At 41.0% G+C, this 17,325-nt stretch overlaps 1 pseudogene; it reads left to right on the forward strand.

Annotated features, from left to right (window-relative positions):
• LOC120019961 overlaps positions 1–17,325 on the forward strand; it is a 129,954-nt pseudogene that overhangs the window by 56,440 nt on the left and 56,189 nt on the right.

Consider the following 17,325-nt stretch of genomic DNA (forward strand, 5'->3'; position numbering starts at 1 on the left):
TTCCTATCCACTCAGTAAGGCCAGTAGGCTAATGTTCCTATCCACCCAGTTAGACCAGCAGGCTAATGTTCCTATCCACCCAGTAAGGCCAGTAGGCTAATGTTCCTATCCACTCAGTAAGGCCAGTAGGCTAATGTTCCTATCCACCCAGTTAGACCAGCAGGCTAATGTTCCTATCCACCCAGTAAGGCCAGTAGGCTAATGTTCCTATCCACCCAGTAAGACCAGCAGGCTAATGTTCCTATAGACTCAGTAAGACCAGCAGGCTAATGTTCCTATCCACCCAGTAAGACCAGCAGGCTCATGTTCCCATAGACTCAGTAAGACCAGCAGGCTAATGTTCCTATCCACCCAGTAAGACCAGCAGGCTAATGTTCCTATAGACTCAGTAAGACCAGCAGGCTAATGTTCCTATCCACCCAGTTAGACCAGCAGGCTAATGTTCCTATCCACTCAGTAAGGCCAGTAGGCTAATGTTCCTATCCACTCAGTTAGACCAGCAGGCTAATGTTCCTATCCACTCAGTAAGGCCAGTAGGCTAATGTTCCTATCCACCCAGTTAGACCAGCCGGGTAATGTTCCTATCCACCCAGTAAGACCAGCAGGCTAATGTTCCTATCCACTCAGTAAGGCCAGTAGGCTAATGTTCCTATCCACCCAGTTAGACCAGCAGGCTAATGTTCCTATCCACTCAGTAAGGCCAGTAGGCTAATGTTCCTATCCACTCAGTAAGGCCAGCAGGCTAATGTTCCTATCCACTCAGTAAGGCCAGTAGGCTAATGTTCCTATCCACCCAGTTAGACCAGCAGGTTAATGTTCCTATCCACTCAGTAAGGCCAGTAGGCTAATGTTCCTATCCACTCAGTAAGACCAGCAGGCTAATGTTCCTATCCACTCAGTAAGGCCAGCAGGCTAATGTTCCTATAGACTCAGTAAGACCAGCAGGCTAATGTTCCTATCCACTCAGTAAGACCAGCAGGCTAATGTTCCTATAGACTCAGTAAGACCAGCAGGCTAATGTTCCTATCGACTCAGTTAGACCAGCAGGCTAATGTTCCTATCCACTCAGTAAGACCAGCAGGCTAATGTTCCTATAGACTCAGTAAGACCAGCAGGCTAATGTTCCTATAGACTCAGTAAGACCAGCAGGCTAATGTTCCTATAGACTCAGTAAGGACAGCAGGCTAATGTTCCTATCCACTCAGTAAGACCAGCAGGCTAATGTTCCTATCCACTCAGTAAGACCAGCAGGCTAATGTTCCTATAGACTCAGTAAGACCAGCAGGCTAATGTTCCTATAGACTCAGTAAGACCAGCAGGCTAATGTTCCTATAGACTCAGTAAGACCAGCAGGCTAATGTTCCTATCCACCCAGTAAGACCAGCAGGCTAATGTTCCTATCCACTCAGTAAGACCAGCAGGCTAATGTTCCTATAGACTCAGTAAGACCAGCAGGCTAATGTTCCTATAGACTCAGTAAGACCAGCAGGCTAATGTTCCTATAGACTCAGTAAGACCAGCAGGCTAATGTTCCTATAGACTCAGTAAGACCAGCAGGCTAATGTTCCTATAGACTCAGTAAGACCAGCAGGCTAATGTTCCTATTGACTCAGTAAGGCCAGCAGGCTAATGTTCCTATAGACTCAGTAAGACCAGCAGGCTAATGTTCCTATAGACTCAGTAAGACCAGCAGGCTAATGTTCCTATAGACTCAGTAAGACCAGCAGGCTAATGTTCCTATAGACTCAGTAAGACCAGCAGGCTAATGTTCCTATCCACTCAGTAAGGCCAGCAGGCTAATGTTCCTATAGACCCAGTAAGACCAGCAGGCTAATGTTCCTATCCACTCAGTAAGACCAGCAGGCTAATGTTCCTATAGACTCAGTAAGACCAGCAGGCTAATGTTCCTATAGACTCAGTAAGACCAGCAGGCTAATGTTCCTATAGACTCAGTAAGACCAGCAGGCTAATGTTCCTATAGACTCAGTAAGACCAGCAGGCTAATGTTCCTATAGACTCAGTAAGACCAGCAGGCTAATGTTCCTATAGACTCAGTAAGACCAGCAGGCTAATGTTCCTATAGACCCAGAAAGACCAGCAGGCTAATGTTCCTATCCACTCAGTAAGGCCAGCAGGCTAATGTTCCTATAGACCCAGTAAGACCAGCAGGCTAATGTTCCTATAGACTCAGTAAGACCAGCAGGCTAATGTTCCTATCCACCCAGTAAGACCAGCAGGCTAATGTTCCTATAGACTCAGTAAGACCAGCAGGCTAATGTACCTATAGACTCAGTAAGGCCAGCAGGCTAATGTTCCTATAGACTCAGTAAGACCAGCAGGCTAATGTTCCTATCCACTCAGTAAGACCAGCAGGCTAATGTTCCTATAGACTCAGTAAGACCAGCAGGCTAATGTTCCTATCCACCCAGTAAGACCAGCAGGCTAATGTTCCTATAGACTCAGTAAGGCCAGCAGGCTAATGTTCCTATCCACCCAGTAAGACCAGCAGGCTAATGTTCCTATAGACTCAGTAAGGCCAGCAGGCTAATGTTCCTATAGACTCAGTAAGACCAGCAGGCTAATGTTCCTATAGACTCAGTAAGACCAGCAGGCTAATGTTCCTATAGACTCAGTAAGACCAGCAGGCTAATGTTCCTATAGACTCAGTAAGACCAGCAGGCTAATGTTCCTATCCACTCAGTAAGACCAGCAGGCTAATGTTCCTATAGACTCAGTAAGACCAGCAGGCTAATGTTCCTATCCACCCAGTAAGACCAGCAGGCTAATGTTCCTATAGACTCAGTAAGGCCAGCAGGCTAATGTTCCTATCCACCCAGTAAGACCAGCAGGCTAATGTTCCTATAGACTCAGTAAGGCCAGCAGGCTAATGTTCCTATAGACTCAGTAAGACCAGCAGGCTAATGTTCCTATAGACTCAGTAAGACCAGCAGGCTAATGTTCCTATAGACTCAGTAAGGCCAGCAGGCTAATGTTCCTATAGACTCAGTAAGACCAGCAGGCTAATGTTCCTATAGACTCAGTAAGACCAGCAGGCTAATGTTCCTATAGACTCAGTAAGACCAGCAGGCTAATGTTCCTATCCACTCAGTAAGACCAGCAGGCTAATGTTCCTATCCACTCAGTAAGACCAGCAGGCTAATGTTCCTATAGACTCAGTAAGACCAGCAGGCTAATGTTCCTATAGACTCAGTAAGACCAGCAGGCTAATGTTCCTATAGACTCAGTAAGACCAGCAGGCTAATGTTCCTATAGACTCAGTAAGACCAGCAGGCTAATGTTCCTATCCACTCAGTAAGGCCAGCAGGCTAATGTTCCTATCCACCCAGTAAGGCCAGCAGGCTAATGTTCCTATAGACTCAGTAAGACCAGCAGGCTAATGTTCCTATCCACTCAGTAAGACCAGCAGGCTAATGTTCCTATAGACTCAGTAAGACCAGCAGGCTAATGTTCCTATCCACCCAGTAAGACCAGCAGGCTAATGTTCCTATAGACTCAGTAAGGCCAGCAGGCTAATGTTCCTATCCACCCAGTAAGACCAGCAGGCTAATGTTCCTATAGACTCAGTAAGGCCAGCAGGCTAATGTTCCTATAGACTCAGTAAGACCAGCAGGCTAATGTTCCTATAGACTCAGTAAGACCAGCAGGCTAATGTTCCTATAGACTCAGTAAGACCAGCAGGCTAATGTTCCTATAGACTCAGTAAGACCAGCAGGCTAATGTTCCTATCCACTCAGTAAGACCAGCAGGCTAATGTTCCTATAGACTCAGTAAGACCAGCAGGCTAATGTTCCTATCCACCCAGTAAGACCAGCAGGCTAATGTTCCTATAGACTCAGTAAGGCCAGCAGGCTAATGTTCCTATCCACCCAGTAAGACCAGCAGGCTAATGTTCCTATAGACTCAGTAAGGCCAGCAGGCTAATGTTCCTATAGACTCAGTAAGACCAGCAGGCTAATGTTCCTATAGACTCAGTAAGACCAGCAGGCTAATGTTCCTATAGACTCAGTAAGGCCAGCAGGCTAATGTTCCTATAGACTCAGTAAGACCAGCAGGCTAATGTTCCTATAGACTCAGTAAGACCAGCAGGCTAATGTTCCTATAGACTCAGTAAGACCAGCAGGCTAATGTTCCTATCCACTCAGTAAGACCAGCAGGCTAATGTTCCTATCCACTCAGTAAGACCAGCAGGCTAATGTTCCTATAGACTCAGTAAGACCAGCAGGCTAATGTTCCTATAGACTCAGTAAGACCAGCAGGCTAATGTTCCTATAGACTCAGTAAGACCAGCAGGCTAATGTTCCTATAGACTCAGTAAGACCAGCAGGCTAATGTTCCTATCCACTCAGTAAGGCCAGCAGGCTAATGTTCCTATCCACCCAGTAAGGCCAGCAGGCTAATGTTCCTATAGACTCAGTAAGACCAGCAGGCTAATGTTCCTATCCACTCAGTAAGACCAGCAGGCTAATGTTCCTATAGACTCAGTAAGACCAGCAGGCTAATGTTCCTATAGACTCAGTAAGACCAGCAGGCTAATGTTCCTATCCACTCAGTAAGGCCAGCAGGCTAATGTTCCTATCCACTCAGTAAGACCAGCAGGCTAATGTTCCTATCCACTCAGTAAGACCAGCAGGCTAATGTTCCTATCCACTCAGTAAGACCAGCAGGCTAATGTTCCTATCCACTCAGTAAGACCAGCAGGCTAATGTTCCTATCCACTCAGTAAGACCAGTAGGCTAATGTTCCTATCCACTCAGTAAGACCAGCAGGCTAATGTTCCTATCCACTCAGTAAGGCCAGCAGGCTAATGTTCCTATAGACTCAGTAAGACCAGCAGGCTAATGTTCCTATCCACCCAGTAAGACCAGCAGGCTAATGTTCCTATAGACTCAGTAAGGCCAGCAGGCTAATGTTCCTATAGACTCAGTAAGACCAGCAGGCTAATGTTCCTATAGACTCAGTAAGACCAGCAGGCTAATGTTCCTATCCACTCAGTAAGGCCAGCAGGCTAATGTTCCTATCCACTCAGTAAGGCCAGCAGGCTAATGTTCCTATAGACTCAGTAAGACCAGCAGGCTAATGTTCCTATCCACTCAGTAAGGCCAGCAGGCTAATGTTCCTATCCACCCAGTTAGACCAGCAGGCTAATGTTCCTATAGACTCAGTAAGGCCAGCAGGCTAATGTTCCTATCCACTCAGTAAGACCAGCAGGCTAATGTTCCTATCCACTCAGTAAGACCAGTAGGCTAATGTTCATATCCACTCAGTAAGGCCAGCAGGCTAATGTTCCTATAGACTCAGTAAGACCAGCAGGCTAATGTTCCTATAGACTCAGTAAGACCAGCAGGCTAATGTTCCTTTCCACCCAGTAAGACCAGCAGGCTAATGTTCCTATAGACTCAGTAAGGCCAGCAGGCTAATGTTCCTATCCACCCAGTAAGACCAGCAGGCTAATGTTCCTATAGACTCAGTAAGGCCAGCAGGCTAATGTTCCTATAGACTCAGTAAGACCAGCAGGCTAATGTTCCTATAGACTCAGTAAGACCAGCAGGCTAATGTTCCTATAGACTCAGTAAGACCAGCAGGCTAATGTTCCTATAGACTCAGTAAGACCAGCAGGCTAATGTTCCTATCCACTCAGTAAGACCAGCAGGCTAATGTTCCTATAGACTCAGTAAGACCAGCAGGCTAATGTTCCTATCCACCCAGTAAGACCAGCAGGCTAATGTTCCTATAGACTCAGTAAGGCCAGCAGGCTAATGTTCCTATCCACCCAGTAAGACCAGCAGGCTAATGTTCCTATAGACTCAGTAAGGCCAGCAGGCTAATGTTCCTATAGACTCAGTAAGACCAGCAGGCTAATGTTCCTATAGACTCAGTAAGACCAGCAGGCTAATGTTCCTATAGACTCAGTAAGGCCAGCAGGCTAATGTTCCTATAGACTCAGTAAGACCAGCAGGCTAATGTTCCTATAGACTCAGTAAGACCAGCAGGCTAATGTTCCTATAGACTCAGTAAGACCAGCAGGCTAATGTTCCTATCCACTCAGTAAGACCAGCAGGCTAATGTTCCTATCCACTCAGTAAGACCAGCAGGCTAATGTTCCTATAGACTCAGTAAGACCAGCAGGCTAATGTTCCTATAGACTCAGTAAGACCAGCAGGCTAATGTTCCTATAGACTCAGTAAGACCAGCAGGCTAATGTTCCTATAGACTCAGTAAGACCAGCAGGCTAATGTTCCTATCCACTCAGTAAGGCCAGCAGGCTAATGTTCCTATCCACCCAGTAAGGCCAGCAGGCTAATGTTCCTATAGACTCAGTAAGACCAGCAGGCTAATGTTCCTATCCACTCAGTAAGACCAGCAGGCTAATGTTCCTATAGACTCAGTAAGACCAGCAGGCTAATGTTCCTATAGACTCAGTAAGACCAGCAGGCTAATGTTCCTATAGACTCAGTAAGGCCAGCAGGCTAATGTTCCTATAGACTCAGTAAGACCAGCAGGCTAATGTTCCTATAGACCCAGTAAGACCAGCAGGCTAATGTTCCTATAGACCCAGTAAGACCAGCAGGCTAATGTTCCTATCCACCCAGTAAGACCAGCAGGCTAATGTTCCTATCCACTCAGTAAGACCAGCAGGCTAATGTTCCTATAGACTCAGTAAGACCAGCAGGCTAATGTTCCTATCCACCCAGTAAGGCCAGCAGGCTAATGTTCCTATAGACTCAGTAAGGCCAGCAGGCTAATGTTCCTATCCACCCAGTAAGACCAGCAGGCTAATGTTCCTATAGACTCAGTAAGACCAGCAGGCTAATGTTCCTATCCACTCAGTAAGGCCAGCAGGCTAATGTTCCTATCCACTCAGTAAGACCAGCAGGCTAATGTTCCTATCCACTCAGTAAGACCAGCAGGCTAATGTTCCTATCCACTCAGTAAGACCAGCAGGCTAATGTTCCTATCCACTCAGTAAGACCAGCAGGCTAATGTTCCTATCCACTCAGTAAGACCAGTAGGCTAATGTTCCTATCCACTCAGTAAGACCAGCAGGCTAATGTTCCTATCCACTCAGTAAGGCCAGCAGGCTAATGTTCCTATAGACTCAGTAAGACCAGCAGGCTAATGTTCCTATCCACCCAGTAAGACCAGCAGGCTAATGTTCCTATAGACTCAGTAAGGCCAGCAGGCTAATGTTCCTATAGACTCAGTAAGACCAGCAGGCTAATGTTCCTATAGACTCAGTAAGACCAGCAGGCTAATGTTCCTATCCACTCAGTAAGGCCAGCAGGCTAATGTTCCTATCCACTCAGTAAGGCCAGCACGCTAGTCTTTTTTAAATGTTTTATTGGTATGTAACTGTTATGAAAGTTGTATTGTCAATTTTGTTTTGTATTTAAACACAACTTTAAACATGTACATGATACTGCAACAAAATTTCCCCATGGGGATAATAAAGTCAGTCAGTAGGTTGATTAATAACCTGAACCAGATTACAGGCACTGGTCACAGTGAGAAATTTCCTCTTGAGTGGACAGCTAGATGAAAACCAGTCAATATTCAAGTCCCCAACAAAGTAGACCTCTGTTTACATCACATACACTAAGCATTTCCCTCATATTATTTACAACTTCCTTTGTTGATATGAACTCTTTTGACCTACATTGCTTTTGTTTTAAAGATGAGTATTGAATTGCATGGCCTCTAAAGGCACATTTAAAAGTGTCCCATACAATAAGGGGATCTGCTGTACCTATGTTATGTCTGAAAAAGTCAGTTATAAATACTTCTGTCCTAGTTCTAAACAATTTATCATCTAGTAGGCTTTGATTACCAATATCCTCACCACGTGTTAATTCTGTAAGAGTAATATTTATGCCAATTATTTGATGGTCTGACTGCATTCTGTCCCCTACAACACATTTGAAATCTTTGGTGTCAAGTGAGAATGACATAAGAAAGTAGTCAATATGACTATCTTGATTGAGCCTCCTCCATGTATATCTCACTTGGTCAGGATATTTAAGCCTCCATATGTCCACTAATTCCATTATATCTGTGATATTCGTGATTTCCTTAAGTGCATGAGGGTGATAGTTGGTAGTGTGATTGCCTTTACACTCCATTGAGGTATTTAAAACCATATAATCTCCCACCATAATAATATAGTCTGAATTGCTTGTAGGCTTGATAAATTATCATATATATTTTCAAAGAAACGTAGTCATCATTATTTGGACCGTATAGATTAAACTTTCAGTGATACCCATCCCGGATCCGGGATCCTCCTCATCAAAAAAGCTGACTAGCATAGCCTAGCCTAACGGGACAGGGATATCATATAATATAATTTTCATGAAATCACAAGTCCAATACAGCAAATGAAAGATAAACATCTTGTGAATCCAGCCAACATTTTTTAAATGTTTTACAGCGAAAACACTATGTATTTCTATTAGCTAACCACAATAGCCAAACACACAACCGCATATTTTCACCATGTTTTCACCGCATAGGTAGCTTTCACAAAACCGACCAAATAGAGATATAATTAGTCACTAACCAAGAAACAACTTCATCAGATGACAGTCTTATAACATGTTATACAATACATTTATGTTTTGTTCGAAAAATGTGCATATTTGAGGTATAAATCATCAACAGTTTTAGAAACTTGAGAGTTTTCTATCCAATAGTAATAATATGCATATTGTATGATCTAGAAAAGAGTACGAGGCCGTTTCATTTGGGCACGATTTTTTCCAAAGTGAAAACAGCGCCCCTCTATTGACAAGAAGTTTTAATGAGCCAAATCTGATTATGGTCCAATAACATATTTAAAATCATCCATCTAGATTACGGACCTGCTTGGAGAATTTGCACATTCATATCAACATTATTGTTAATTAATATAAATCAGCCCTTTTGAGTTTCTTTACCCCCTAGTCTTTTTTTCCACACAACTTAATCTAAAATAGTTGAATGAGATTCCTGTAAACAATAGATATATTGTATCTAATGTAACATACATGTGATGGAGGAGCATCTAATGTAACATACATGTGATGGAGGAGCATCTAATGTAACATACATGTGATGGAGGAGTATCTAATGTAACATACATGTGATGGAGGAGTATCTAATGTAACATACATGTGATGGAGGAGCATCTAATGTAACATACATGTGATGGAGGAGTATCTAATGTAACATACATGTGATGGAGGAGCATCTAATGTAACATACATGTGATGGAGGAGTATCTAATGTTACATACATGTGATGGAGGAGTATCTAATGTAACATACATGTGATGGAGGAGCATCTAATGTAATATACATGTGATGGAGGAGCATCTAATGTAACATACATGTGATGGAGGAGTATCTAATGTAACATACATGTGATGGAGGAGTATCTAATGTAACATACATGTGATGGAGGAGCATCTAATGTAACATACATGTGATGGAGGAGTATCTAATGTAATATACATGTGATGGAGGAGTATCTAATGTAACATACATGTGATGGAGGAGTATCTAATGTAACATACATGTGATGGAGGAGTATCTAATGTAACATACATGTGATGGAGGAGTATCTAATGTAACATACATGTGATGGAGGAGCATCTAATGTAACATACATGTGATGGAGGAGTATCTAATGTAACATACATGTGATGGAGGAGCATCTAATGTAACATACATGTGATGGAGCATCTAATGTAACATACATGTGATGGAGGAGCATCTAATGTAACATACATGTGATGGAGGAGTATCTAATGTAACATACATGTGATGGAGGAGCATCTAATGTAACATACATGTGATGGAGGAGTATCTAATGTAACATACATGTGATGGAGGAGTATCTAATGTAACATACATGTGATGGAGGAGCATCTAATGTAACATACATGTGATGGAGGAGTATCTAATGTAACATACATGTGATGGAGGAGCATCTAATGTAACATACATGTGATGGAGGAGTATCTAATGTTACATACATGTGATGGAGGAGTATCTAATGTAACATACATGTGATGGAGGAGCATCTAATGTAATATACATGTGATGGAGGAGCATCTAATGTAACATACATGTGATGGAGGAGTATCTAATGTAACATACATGTGATGGAGGAGTATCTAATGTAACATACATGTGATGGAGGAGCATCTAATGTAACATACATGTGATGGAGGAGTATCTAATGTAATATACATGTGATGGAGGAGTATCTAATGTAACATACATGTGATGGAGGAGTATCTAATGTAACATACATGTGATGGAGGAGTATCTAATGTAACATACATGTGATGGAGGAGTATCTAATGTAACATACATGTGATGGAGGAGCATCTAATGTAACATACATGTGATGGAGGAGTATCTAATGTAACATACATGTGATGGAGGAGCATCTAATGTAACATACATGTGATGGAGCATCTAATGTAACATACATGTGATGGAGGAGCATCTAATGTAACATACATGTGATGGAGGAGCATCTAATGTAACATACATGTGATGGAGGAGTATCTAATGTAACATACATGTGATGGAGGAGTATCTAATGTAACATACATGTGATGGAGGAGTATCTAATGTAACATACATGTGATGGAGGAGCATCTAATGTAACATACATGTGATGGAGGAGTATCTAATGTAACATACATGTGATGGAGGAGCATCTAATGTAACATACATGTGATGGAGGAGTATCTAATGTAACATACATGTGATGGAGGAGTATCTAAGGTAACATACATGTGATGGAGGAGTATCTAATGTAACATACATGTGATGGAGGAGTATCTAATGTAACATACATGTGATGGAGGAGCATCTAATGTAACATACATGTGATGGAGGAGCATCTAATGTAACATACATGTGATGGAGGAGTATCTAAGGTAACATACATGTGATGGAGGAGTATCTAATGTAACATACATGTGATGGAGGAGTATCTAATGTAACATACATGTGATGGAGGAGTATCTAATGTAACATACATGTGATGGAGGAGTATCTAATGTAACATACATGTGATGGAGGAGTATCTAATGTAACATACATGTGATGGAGGAGCATCTAATGTAACATACATGTGATGGAGGAGTATCTAATGTAACATACATGTGATGGAGGAGCATCTAATGTAACATACATGTGATGGAGGAGTATCTAATGTAACATACATGTGATGGAGGAGTATCTAATGTAATATACATGTGATGGAGGAGTATCTAATGTAACATACATGTGATGGAGGAGCATCTAATGTAACATACATGTGATGGAGGAGCATCTAATGTAACATACATGTGATGGAGGAGTATCTAATGTAACATACATGTGATGGAGGAGTATCTAAGGTAACATACATGTGATGGAGGAGTATCTAATGTAACATACATGTGATGGAGGAGTATCTAATGTAACATACATGTGATGGAGGAGCATCTAATGTTACATACATGTGATGGAGGAGCATCTAATGTAACATACATGTGATGGAGCATCTAATGTAACATACATGTGATGGAGGAGTATCTAATGTAACATACATGTGATGGAGGAGCATCTAATGTAATATACATGTGATGGAGGAGTATCTAACGTAACATACATGTGATGGAGGAGTATCTAATGTAACATACATGTGATGGAGGAGTATCTAACGTAACATACATGTGATGGAGGAGTATCTAACGTAACATACATGTGATGGAGGAGTATCTAACGTAACATACATGTGATGGAGGAGTATCTAACGTAACATACATGTGATGGAGGAGTATCTAATGTAACATACATGTGATGGAGGAGTATCTAAGGTAACATACATGTGATGGAGGAGTATCTAACGTAACATACATGTGATGGAGGAGTATCTAAGGTAACATACATGTGATGGAGCATCTAATGTAACATACATGTGATGGAGGAGTATCTAATGTAACATACATGTGATGGAGGAGTATCTAATGTAACATACATGTGATGGAGGAGTATCTAATGTAACATACATGTGATGGAGGAGTATCTAAGGTAACATACATGTGATGGAGGAGTATCTAAGGTAACATACATGTGATGGAGGAGTATCTAATGTAACATACATGTGATGGAGGAGTATCTAATGTAACATACATGTGATGGAGGAGTATCTAATGTAACATACATGTGATGGAGGAGTATCTAATGTAACATACATGTGATGGAGGAGTATCTAATGTAACATACATGTGATGGAGGAGTATCTAATGTAACATACATGTGATGGAGGAGTATCTAATGTAACCTACATGTGATGGAGGAGTATCTAAGGTAACATACATGTGATGGAGGAGTATCTAATGTAACATACATGTGATGGAGGAGTATCTAATGTAACAAACATGTGATGGAGGAGCATCTAATGTAACATACATGTGATGGAGGAGCATCTAATGTAACATACATGTGATGGAGGAGCATCTAATGTAACATACATGTGATGGAGGAGTATCTAATGTAACATACATGTGATGGAGGAGTATCTAAGGTAACATACATGTGATGGAGGAGTATCTAATGTAACATACATGTGATGGAGGAGTATCTAATGTAACATACATGTGATGGAGGAGCATCTAATGTAATATACATGTGATGGAGGAGTATCTAATGTAACATACATGTGATGGAGGAGTATCTAATGTAACATACATGTGATGGAGGAGTATCTAATGTAACATACATGTGATGGAGGAGTATCTAATGTAACATACATGTGATGGAGGAGTATCTAATGTAACAAACATGTGATGGAGGAGTATCTAATGTAACATACATGTGATGGAGGAGTATCTAATGTAACATACATGTGATGGAGGAGTATCTAATGTAACATACATGTGATGGAGGAGTATCTAATGTAACATACATGTGATGGAGGAGCATCTAATGTAACATACATGTGATGGAGGAGTATCTAATGTAACATACATGTGATGGAGGAGTATCTAATGTAACATACATGTGATGGAGGAGTATCTAAGGTAACATACATGTGATGGAGGAGTATCTAATGTAACATACATGTGATGGAGGAGTATCTAATGTAACATACATGTGATGGAGGAGTATCTAATGTAACATACATGTGATGGAGGAGTATCTAATGTAACATACATGTGATGGAGGAGTATCTAATGTAACATACATGTGATGGAGGAGTATCTAAGGTAACATACATGTGATGGAGGAGTATCTAATGTAACATACATGTGATGGAGGAGTATCTAATGTAACAAACATGTGATGGAGGAGTATCTAATGTAACATACATGTGATGGAGGAGTATCTAAGGTAACATACATGTGATGGAGGAGCATCTAAGGTAACATACATGTGATGGAGGAGCATCTAATGTAACATACATGTGATGGAGGAGTATCTAATGTAACATACATGTGATGGAGGAGCATCTAATGTAACATACATGTGATGGAGGAGCATCTAAGGTAACATACATGTGATGGAGGAGCATCTAATGTAACATACATGTGATGGAGGAGTATCTAATGTAACATACATGTGATGGAGGAGCATCTAAGGTAACATACATGTGATGGAGGAGCATCTAATGTAACATACATGTGATGGAGGAGCATCTAATGTAACATACATGTGATGGAGGAGTATCTAATGTAACATACATGTGATGGAGGAGCATCTAATGTAACATACATGTGATGGAGGAGCATCTAAGGTAACATACATGTGATGGAGCATCTAATGTAACATACATGTGATGGAGGAGTATCTAATGTAACATACATGTGATGGAGGAGCATCTAATGTAACATACATGTGATGGATGAGCATCTAATGTAACATACATGTGATGGAGGAGTATCTAATGTAACATACATGTGATGGAGGAGCATCTAATGTAACATACATGTGATGGAGGAGCATCTAATGTAATATACATGTGATGGAGGAGTATCTAATGTAACATACATGTGATGGAGGAGTATCTAATGTAACATACATGTGATGGAGGAGTATCTAATGTAACATACATGTGATGGAGGAGTATCTAATGTAATATACATGTGATGGAGGAGTATCTAATGTAACATACATGTGATGGAGGAGTATCTAATGTAACATACATGTGATGGAGGAGTATCTAATGTAACATACATGTGATGGAGGAGTATCTAATGTAACATACATGTGATGGAGGAGTATCTAATGTAACATACATGTGATGGAGGAGTATCTAATGTAACATACATGTGATGGAGGAGTATCTAATGTAACATACATGTGATGGAGGAGTATCTAATGTAACATACATGTGATGGAGGAGTATCTAATGTAACATACATGTGATGGAGGAGTATCTAAGGTAACATACATGTGATGGAGGAGTATCTAATGTAACATACATGTGATGGAGGAGCATCTAATGTAACATACATGTGATGGAGGAGTATCTAATGTAACATACATGTGATGGAGGAGCATCTAAGGTAACATACATGTGATGGAGGAGTATCTAATGTAACATACATGTGATGGAGGAGCATCTAATGTAACATACATGTGATGGAGGAGTATCTAATGTAACATACATGTGATGGAGGAGCATCTAATGTAACATACATGTGATGGAGGAGTATCTAATGTAATATACATGTGATGGAGGAGTATCTAATGTAATATACTGTACATGTGATTAATTGTGTTTCTGTGTGATCCTAGGTAACAGACATGATGCAGAAAGCACTCTTCGACTTTTTAAAACACAGATTTGAAGGGAGGTGAGTTCTACAGGTTGCATTAATTGTGAATTTGATAATAAATACAATAAACATCGTGTTTATCCAAACATTTTAACTTCAAATAAAATTTCACGCTTGCTCTGTATTTCTCAGAATTACTATAACTCGTGTGACTGCAGACATCGCTCTAGCGAAGCGGTCCATACTCAACAACCCCAACAAGAAAGCCCTGATGGACCGCTCAAACACACGCTCTAACCTAGGTAAGGTCTCGGTTAACTATCTAACCCCAGCCCTAACCCTCTAACCTAGGTAAGGTATCGGTTAACTATCTAACCCCAGCCCTAACCCTCTAATCTTCTAACCCCAGCCCTAACCCTCTAACCTAGGTGAGGTATCGGTTACCTATCTAACCCCAGCCCTAACCCTCTAATCTTCTAACCCCAACCCTAACCCTCTAACCTAGGTGAGGTATCGGTTACCTATCTAACCCCAGCCCTAACCCTCTAATCTTCTAACCCCAACCCTAACCCTCTAACCTAGGTGAGGTATCGGTTACCTATCTAACCCCAGCCCTAACCCTAACCCCAACCCTAACCCTCTAACCCCAACCCTAACCCTCTAACCCTCTAACCCCAGCCCTAACCCTCTAACCCTCTAATCCTCTAACCCCAACCCTAACCCTCTAACCTTCTAACCCCAACCCTAACCCTCTAACCTTCTAACCCTCTAACCCTAACCCCAACCCTAACCCTCTAACCCCAACCCTAACCCTCTAACCTTCTAACCTTCTAACCCTCTAACCCTCTAACCCTCTAACCCTCTAACCCTAACCCCAACCCTAACCCTCTAACCCCAACCCTAACCCTCTAATCTTCTAACCCCAACCCTAACCCTCTAACCCCAACCCCTTAATCCTAACGGTGTCATGGTAACTAGCCTAGGTTAAAGTATGGGCTAACACACCTTCCACAGGAACTAACACAGTCGCTAACCTCACCAGAAAATATAACAGTTCATTTCCCTTTTGTTTGTCTAGTGCCCTGTGGGTCATAATGTTCACTAATAATGTACTATGCTGGCTGGCTATTGATCAGTTACATGCACAGAAGATTATTGTTGATTTGGGGTTGGGTCTCAACATAATCAGAACATTTACAGCTACCATACTTTACAAAACAATATTATAGCAACTATACTTTACAATACAATATTATAGCAACTATACTTTACAATACAATATTATAGAAACCATACAGTGATTGGCCAGGATTACAAAATAAATATTACACCCAATCAGAACAGGTTTATGTTGGGGTAATGTATCATACCATATCAGAACAGGGTTTATAATGAGGTAATGTATCATACCACATCAGAACAGGGTTTATATTGAGGTAATGTATCATACCACATCAGAACAGGGTTTATATTGAGGTAATGTATCATACCACATCAGAACAGGGTTTATAATGAGGTAATGTATCATACCACATCAGAACAGGGTTTATATTGAGGTAATGTATCATACCACATCAGAACAGGGTTTATATTGAGGTAATGTATCATACCACATCAGAACAGGGTTTATATTGAGGTAATGTATCATACCACATCAGAACAGGGTTTATAATGAGGTAATGTATCATACCACATCAGAACAGGGTTTATAATGAGGTAATGTATCATACCACATCAGAACAGGGTTTATAATGAGGTAATGTATCATACCACATCAGAACAAGGTTTATATTGAGGTAATGTATCATACCACATCAGAACAAGGTTTATAATGAGGTAATGTATCATACCACATCAGAACAGGGTTTATAATGAGGTAATGTATCATACCACATCAGAACAGGGTTTATAATGAGGTAATGTATCATACCACATCAGAACAGGGTTTATAATGAGGTAATGTATCATACCACATCAGAACAGGGTTTATAATGAGGTAATGTATCATACCACATCAGATCAAGGTTTATAATGAGGTAATGTATCATACCACATCAGAACAGGGTTTATAATGAGGTAATGTATCATACCACATCAGAACAGGGTTTATAATGAGGTAATGTATCATACCACATCAGATCAAGGTTTATAATGAGGTAATGTATCATACCACATCAGAACAGGGTTTATAATGAGGTAATGTATCATACCACATCAGAACAGGGTTTATAATGAGGTAATGTATCATACCACATCAGAACAGGGTTTATAATGAGGTAATGTATCATACCCGGATCCACCTGTCACCAGAGGGCAGCAGAGACCGTCCTAGAGACATTAATGACACTCAGTGTGTCCAATTTACTAATTATGATTTCCCTGTTAAAAGACGTGTTTTCTGTTGTCCTTTGCAGAAGCTTGAATTATTTACTTTTTTCGTTTGTTTCCTGAGTCAGTCTTCGAAACTTAGTGTTTGTTGGTTTTTCAGGTGTACTGTGATCTTGCAGCTTCCGTTTCTCAGTAAAGCATTATGTTATGTTACACAC

Source organism: Salvelinus namaycush, chromosome 25, assembly GCF_016432855.1.
Source record: "Salvelinus namaycush isolate Seneca chromosome 25, SaNama_1.0, whole genome shotgun sequence".
Lineage (NCBI taxonomy): Eukaryota > Metazoa > Chordata > Actinopteri > Salmoniformes > Salmonidae > Salvelinus > Salvelinus namaycush.